Genomic DNA, 8636 nt, shown 5'->3' with positions numbered 1-8636 from the left:
CAGGTCCATCCATTTGCCTAAGAATTTCATAAATTCATTGTTTTTAATAGCTGAGTAGTACTCCATTGAGCAAGTGTACCACATTTTCTGTACCCACTCCTCTGTTGAGGGACATCTGGGTTGTTTCCAGGTTCTGGCTATTATAAATGAGCCTGCTATGAACATGGTGGAGCATCTTGAGAAGCTTGGACTTCTCCCTGGCATCCTATCACGAAACAAAAAATGACTCACCTCTAAGTCCCACAGGTGAGAATGTGTGATTCTGCAGATCTCCTTAAATTCTTCAAGCAAGGAAACCTTTCGCAGAACTAAGACCTTTAACCATAAGCATGCAGCATGCACTGAGTTTCCAAAGTTCAGCTCCTGGGCCATCCAGTGCAATTACACTGGCTCTCTGTACTGGAAGAAAGTGTCATCATCCCCTGTCAAAGCTCCCTACACTTCTAATAGTCTCACTTTCCCAATTTTCAGAAATACGAGATATTTTAGGAGACCTCTCCCTACCATTATTATATGTACCCCATAACGTTATTTCTGTTGCGGCACAATTAGTTTTCAGAATTTCATGTTTGTTTTCTGTTTGATTCATTCTACAGCTTTGCTTCTAAGGGCTTTGGCATGAGCAGAGTGCCACGCTGTCTCTAACATGACAGTCATCGCTGATTTCTACCAGCTGTCTTCTGGCTCTATAAACTTTCCTGTGTGTATGCCACAACTGGAATATGTTTAAATACAGATTCTGACATTGAGGGCTTGAAGGTGGCTATGAAGTGGTAACTCCTGATATGTGGCTGGTGGCGCACTCTCATTGGTCACCAGGCAATTTGGTTATTAAGACCTGAAGCTTTGCCGGGAGCTAGTTCAGTTGTTTACCCTTGTTCAGCTTTCCAGATGTTTAGTTTTGTTTACACATATGGATTTACCCGCATTAATCAATGAAGGTAGTGCCTTAGATGAGTGATATGACTTCTTACCAAAGGCCCTCTACTGGTTAGAAATGACTTTGGAATCCATCTCCAGATCAAAAGGGTTTTGATTATGTTAGAACATTGAAAAACACATCTTTTGCCTCAAAAGTAAAGTAAAGCGGTGAGCCAGGAGCAAAATCAACTTTTTTATAACACTGCCCACATCTCAAGGCTGACAACCATACCAGAAACAGCTGGCCTCAGTCACATCAGCAACACTATTATCTCTAACTCATGCTGTTTTCACTCCCCTCATCTCAAGGCTGTGGAATCTATCACCTTGGTCCTGTGAAGGCTCAAGGTCCCAGCATGAGGGAATGCTAGGGCAGTGAGGCCACTGAGTGGGAGTGGGTAGGTGGGTAGGGGAGCACTCTCATAGCGGCAAAGAAGAGGGAGGTGGAATCGGGGATTGCAGAGGGGAAATGAGGACAGGGGATAACATTTGAAATGTAAATAAATAAAATAACCAATAATAATTTTAAAGAATATAATAAAACCAAAAATAAGAATCCTCATTCCTAGGAAGGCCATGATAATCAGATAAGCAGTAACTTCTAACTTTCCTAGGCTGTGCTTCTGTGACATGATGACTAGACTGTGTGCCACATGAGGAGACTACTCTCAGTTCTGGAATACATTTTGTGTGTGTGTGTGTGTGTGTGTGTGTGTGTGTATGTGTGTGTGTGCATGTGTGTACATAAGTATGTATATAATGTACATAATTTGTAAGGTTAGAGGGATGAAAGCGGATGAGAAAGTGATAAAATTTTATTTTTGTTAAAATCATAAAAAGAAAATAAAATAAATGACAAAGATAATTACAATTAATTGGTCTGTGCAGGAAAATGAACTATATAAAGTCTGACTGAGTCAGATAATTCAGTAAGTAAAAATTCCCAGGTTTGCTCATCTGTGGAAATACCTCAGTTATTTTCTGAAAGTGTGCTTTAAATGAAAGATGAAGTGCTATGGAATTTCCTGGTCATTACAAAATAAAATTCTAGTATTCAATCAATATTATGTGTTTTAAAATCCAATTTGAAAGACTAAACAAAAAGAAACTATGTCATGTTGGTTTTGTTACATACTTTTGTTTGTTTTTTGTGCTATAGATGGAGCTCTGTGCATGGTAAACAAGCACTCTAACCTTAAGCCATATTCCTGATGTAAACATTATATATATATATATATATATATATATATACATATTTATGTTTGTGTGTGTGTATGTATATATATTTTCAAAATCTCCCATAAAAAGTAAAATAAAACAAGTATAATACAAGCTTTCTAAATTTACCAGAATTAACTTCCTAGTTCCATTAAGTAGTATGAAGGGTTAAGATGAAATTTCAGCCAATTTTTTCCTTTAACATTTCAGTAAAGTGAAAGAGATCAAAGAAAGTAATCAACTGGTAGAATTTGATATTAATAATATAGGTGGAAAATACCCTGGCATTTTACAAATGGTTTATTCCAATTCTATATCAGATTTTTGCCTTTAATAAATATATATATTCACAACTGGCAAATGCCTAGTTTTATACAGCACATTTGTGAGTGACCTTTTAAGAAAATTACCAGTGTCTTTGTTTAGAGTGCAGAGGGCATGGGTTTCAGGAGTACTTCCCACTAAATGGAGTAGATTACTCCAACGTCCCAGGCACCCTGTCAGCAACTGACACTTCATTAAGATAATGTGACCTTTAGAATATTCTTCCAACCTTTTACAATATCTTTTGTGGTGGAGTTTGGACTTTAATTTCTGTAGCTTTGAAAAAGGTTGGAAAGGGAAAGCAACTGAAAAAAAATCTATCCCAAATCCCATGTCTGTTTTACACAGTGATGTTTGTGTTCTGCATCGCTTTGACCCTGAAACAGCATTAAATGCCAAGTAAAGAATTTTTGCTCAAAAAAAAAAAAAAAAAAAAAAAAAAAAAAAAAAGGTATTCTTCACCAGGGAAATGTCTCATAGAATTAAAATCAAACTGGAAGTTTATGCCTTCAGAGGACAGAAAGAAGGAAACAAATGACTGTCTAGAAGAACAAAACATCAAGACTCCTTTTCTCTGTAACATTCACGGACACATGTTGGAAAAGGGCCCCCAAAGCCCTGTTTCTTACCCAGTGAAGATGGTGAGATCATATTTATTATAGGGCTTGTGCTGTGGTAACTTACAATCTTTTGTTCATCCAGAGCCGCCATCTGGAAGAGTAATTCGACTACTAAAAGGCTTTTTTTTTTTTTTTTTTATGGCAAAGTCAAAATAGGCAAATTAGTAGGAAAAGAAGGAATTTGTTCTGAGGGTTGGGCAGAGAAGGTTTTTCTTGGGAAATATTTACATGTTTGACAGTTTATAGGATTAAATTTTATGGATAAAATGGAATATTTTACTTGGGCAACTTGAAATCTGTTTTCAAACAAGTAGTATCTCTACTTTGATAGAAGTCAGAGCATAGTTACATAGTCTTCTTAATCACTACTTTAGAAAAACACTCTATTGATCTTCTCTTATACTTAAAGCAGGATACCCCACAAATAGATTAATAAAATAGTAGTCTAAACTGGTGACATAATCAGTGATTAGTAATAGATATTTATGGTTATAGAAAAGTTAAATCAAGCCCCAGTGACTTATAATTTTCTATTTTTCTTTTTTGTTTATGGTTGTGATAGATTCTTCAGAGAGTTACCAAATTTTTATGGATCGTGAATATGTTCTACTGTTTTACGTAGGAATTGACTGTTGTGTTCTAGGAAGGAAGAAAAGAAAGATCAAATTTTTCTTTTGATAAGTTTTTGAATATCTATCTATCTATCTATCTATCTATCTATCTATCTATCTACCTATCTATCCATCCATCCATCCATTTATCTACCTATCTACCTATCTACCTAGCTATCTATAAAAAGATTTCAAGCCTAACAGGATTTATACAAAGTGTTATCCCAGACTGTGTCTTATAGCTTCTCATAGCTGCAAGAAAGTCTGAGATTCTATACATTTAGAAATTCAAACTAATGGAAAAAGACAAGAAAGAAATTTATATAGGGAGAACAACACATGACAGTATAATATGAACCACTTCAACTTATGTATAAATTATTTTTATTTTAAAATAATGTGATTGGAAAAATATATTGTCTGATGAAAGGATTCTATATTGGCATCATATTTTTTTTCTTTTTCTCCATGTTTTTATTTGGAACAAGGTGCGCTAAGCAAGACCTTAGTTTCCCCAAGGCATTGTAGAAGAGCACACAGGGCAAATGCATCTGCTAGCATAGTTCCACTGTGAAACTGTCCTGCAGTTTCATGAACCAGGTTCTGCCTCGACCGAAGGGACAAAGGAAACCTGAAACTCAGAGTTGGAGAACAAAAGAACACGAAGCCAAGTTGAGAGTTTCCAATCAAGGCTCATCTTTACTTTTGGGGTTCAGCATTTATATACAAGAAAGCAAACATGAATCTCTAGGTTACAATGACATTTGAATAACACAAGCAATGAGGGAGGAGTCAGGAAAAGTCCGAACAGAATCAGAGGGAAGTCAGGCTGCTGGGCGTGCCCACTCCCGAGGGTGGCAGCTCAGGGTGTGCTGCAGGTCTCAACTCTGGGGAGTGGTTGGCGGAGCAGCCCACCATGGGGGAGGAGGTCAACAACAGATGTCCTCAGGCTGCAGACCTGCCAGTCAGCAGGCATAGTTCCCTCTGGAATCCTCCAAGGCAGAACTCAGAGTAGTGAGCCTTTGTTTCAAGCACAGCAGGCATGAGTTGAGTCTCCTCTTGCAAGCTCTGATGTTTCTAGCAGCTGAGGCAGAAGGGAGGGACCCAAAACCAGTATATGAACATTATCCTACTCACCATTTGGGGTGATGTTACTCATAGAGTTTACTCATAAAGTTCTTACAGAAAATTTTACCCCTGGATTAGTAAGTGTCACACATAAGGAAGTAGTCTCAATTCTGTGTGGGGCAGTGCTTTCTCTAAGTGCTGCAAGATTGGAGAAGCACAAACATAACCTATCCTTTAAAAAAAAAAAAGTCAGGTGGTGGGTGGTGGCGCACGCCTTTAATCCCAGCACTTGGGAGGCAGAGGCAGGTGGATCTCTGAGTTCGAGGCCAGCCTGGTCTACAGAGTGAGTTCCAGGACAGCCAGGGCTATACAGAGAAACCCTGTCTTGGAAAAACAAAAAACAAAAAACAAAAAAACAAAAAAAACAAAACAAAACAAAAAAAAAACTACTCCAAAATAGAATAGAATAATCAATGCCCCTATCTCCTGGAACAAAAAGGAGTGCTGGGATCTATCACCAAGATTTTTTTTTTTAATCTTTAATTTTTTTTTTTTTTAAACAGTCCAGTCTTTATCCCCCTCCTGGTCATCTCTCCGATGATTCCTCATCCCATTCTTCCTCCCTTACTTCCAAGAGGGTGTCCCCACTCCCACCCACCAGGCCTGCCTACTCACTGGGGTCTCAAGTGTGTGGAAGGGTAGGTACATCTTCTCTCATTGAGGCAATACTAGGCAGTACTCTGCTGTCTCTGTCAGATTTAGTTGTAAAAGGCACCTCTACTCCTTCCTCCGCTTCTTGCATTCATGCCCATGCTCCGTGGGGCGACTGCTACCAGAGGGTCTTTTAGAGCCGCCGTGCTGTTTTGCTTCCTCCAAAAACTTGTCCAAACCAAAAGGATCCTCTTCAAACTGAACTGGTCCTTCTCGGACTCTCTGTCTAGGGTCTGAACCAGAAAACTCCTTATCAGGAACAAATCTGTTGGTCTTTATCTTGGTTTCCAGGTCATCACCATACATGTCCTTGTCCAGATTTTTACTGGGCCTGTAGATGCTCTGAGCCATATCTTTCCCTGTTCTCCAGGCCTGATCATAAACATTGTAAATTTCATCCTCTCCACCTGCAAATCCACTGTCCATACCCTTGGATTGGTTGAAGAGCCTTTGGTCATACTGAACTTCGCTGGAAATTCGAGGATTGGGCACACCAAGAGCAATGACTTCACTGATATCTCGATTTTCATTTCTCTGTAGTTTTGATCTCTTATGAGGAGCTGTTCTGGACAGGTTCCGTTCATGCTGCCTCTCTTTTCGCCTGTCATGACGGATTTCATCTCTTTCACGGGCCTCACCATCCTCTTTCTCCACATGGGTTTTGATCCCGGCTCTCCTTTCTCTGGCTTTCTGAGCCATTTCTCTAAGTTTCTCTTCGTGTTTCTCCTTTTGTTTCTGAGCCATCTTTCTCTCTACTTGGGCTCGCATTTCCACGGCTTCTCGAGCCTTCCGATCAGCAATGTAGAGCGCCTCAGCAAGTTTGGCAAAATTTTCATTTATGTGGACAGTCTGAAGTCCTCTTCCATCAGCAGCCAGCCTTTTGTCCAATGGAATTGTATACCCCTTAGCGTTCTTCCAGTTAGAAATACACGGAGGGATCTTCCACTCTTGCTGTTCCTTTACAGTCATCTTCCGACTAGGAGAGTGCATCACAGGTGCAGGAGGAGACGGAGGACCCCGGGGGATTTTCTTATTAATCTGGAATCTTGGAGGCTCCATTGGGTCTTTCTGCATTTCTACCATCTGAATAACCCTCTGTTTAGCTCCAGAGTTGAATGCTACTCCCTGTTGAGATGGTGTGTAGCGGATATACTGAGCAGGAGCCAGCTTGTCAGCTGCACGAACTGGCATGGCTGCAGCGACCTTCTGCGATACAGATTTCTCCAGGGCAACTCTTGTCTTTTCTGTTATCTCTTTAATTGCCTCTTCATCGGGTCTTTGCAGGTCTGGGTCGTCTGCATTCATCACCTCCTTTGGAACCAGGTCAGTGTATTTGCTATAAATGACCTTGTCTTTGGACTGTCCTTGTCGAGCGATTGCATCATATTTAATTTTCCCTTCAGGATCCACCTGAATGGCCAGAGCATTCGACATTTGTTTCTTTCGCCCCATATCCAGAGGATACTGGGCCACATGGATTTCTGGGAAAGCACCTCCATCTCCAAAATCCTCTAATAGCCTTGGAATCCAGTCTTTCCTATATCCATATGGGGGAGGCTCCCTTCGAGACCAGACCAGAGAGGTCTGCAGTGACCTCTGAGATCTTGCCCTTTCTTCAGCTTCAAGTTGGTCCTGTGAAAGCTGAGTAGGCGCAGGTAAAAAGCTGGTGAGCGCCATCTTTTTCTGCTTCTTCCTGAGCAGACCACAGCTTCGAGGGGTGAGTCTTGCCCGGGAAAGTGGAACACAATGAAAAAATACTCACTGCGCAGGCGCTCTCACCGAACGGCCCTCTGGTCCTTGTAGTTCTTTTAGTGGGACCTGTGGCAGTGCCAGTAGTCTGTAGTCCAACTCCCAACAATCAAGTCCCAACAATGGTCGGCAGCAGCTGTGAATGGAAGTCCAAGGATCTACCAGCTGCTCAGTCCCACAAGGCAAGCAGATGAAGCTGAGTGAGAGCCTTCCTTCTTCCAATGTCCTTATACAGGTCTCTAGCAAAGGGTGTGGTCCAGATTAAAGGTGTGTGCCACCACACCTTTAATCCCAGATGACCTTGCTTGAACTCTTAGATCTTCCAGTCTTAATAGTCTAGGATTCATAGCCACTATGCTACCACACCCTTAATCCCAGATGATCTTGAACTCATAGATCTTTCTATCTTAATCCTCTGGGATTCATAGCCAGTATACCTCACGATCTCCATGCCAAGATTCAGGTCAAACATATATACTTCCTATCTATTTTGTGCCTGGACACACCATGATTGATTAGGCAGGACCAAAGATCCAATTGAGTCATGCCATTATAAATTTCACTTCTCCTGTGCTGACCATTATGGGTTATATCATTATAAACATTGTTTTGTCTATGCTGTCCATTATAATAACTACGATCACCTTGTCTCTGGAGATTCAATGCTGCCACCTGGCCCCTGTTACCTCGGGGGCCCAATTAAGCCTATTAAATTTAATTCATCTAATTGAGCAGCAGCATCTCCAACCCTAAGGTCTGGCACAAGGAAAAGGGCAAAAACAAAACCCTTCAAATGTGCTGGTGCCCCCTCACCAGATTGTGTCTTATAGGACTGGTGAAAGGCATATCTTCTAGACCTTCCCATTGTGGAGGATTATGTTTTATACAACGTATCCACTCTAGCATTGCAATTTCCCTAAGCCTTAAAATCCCTTCATCAACACTAAACCAAGGGATATCAGGTATCTCTCACTCCTTTTCAGTAGGCCATCTTTTGATAAATGCTTCAGCCAACCATTCAAACAAAGTTCTGATAACTTTTTCAACTGTGCGAGCTTCCATATTAAACCTAGAATATCCACTCAGAGGGCCCATGTCAATAAATTTAGCCTGCTCTAGTTTTATGTTCCTGCCACCATTATCCCACACCCTTAACATTCATTCCCACACATATTCCCCAGACTTCTGCTTGAATGAATTAGCAAACTCATTAAGCTCCTTAGTAGAGTATTGAATTTCCTCACAGACTATACTTTCTACCTCTCCTTTAGGGGTCTGTTTTGCCTTGAGTCTGGTTATAGGTCTAGAGGAAACTATTGGTTGGGCCTTGAGAAACATCAATATTATCTTGTCTGGCATTTTCTTCAGTGAAAGTCACTGCTGGTTTATCAGACTCTGGGGGATTAACTTCCTC

The 8636-nt window shown here is 40.7% G+C and overlaps 1 protein-coding gene and 1 pseudogene across 3 annotated transcripts in view; one reads left to right on the top strand and one right to left on the bottom strand.

Moving 5' to 3' along the window:
• The window catches only part of Naaladl2 (N-acetylated alpha-linked acidic dipeptidase like 2), an 880490-nt gene that overhangs the window by 163911 nt on the left and 707943 nt on the right, over positions 1-8636 (top strand). The window lies entirely within an intron of this gene.
• On the bottom strand, positions 5540-7234 carry LOC116095002 (annotated as a pseudogene). Its single transcript, XR_004120392.1, has one exon. The product of XR_004120392.1 is annotated as an SNW domain-containing protein 1 pseudogene (transcript).

This window comes from Mastomys coucha, unplaced genomic scaffold, assembly GCF_008632895.1.
Source record: "Mastomys coucha isolate ucsf_1 unplaced genomic scaffold, UCSF_Mcou_1 pScaffold17, whole genome shotgun sequence".
NCBI lineage: Eukaryota > Metazoa > Chordata > Mammalia > Rodentia > Muridae > Mastomys > Mastomys coucha.
This window is presented reverse-complemented; position numbering and strand designations above follow the sequence as displayed.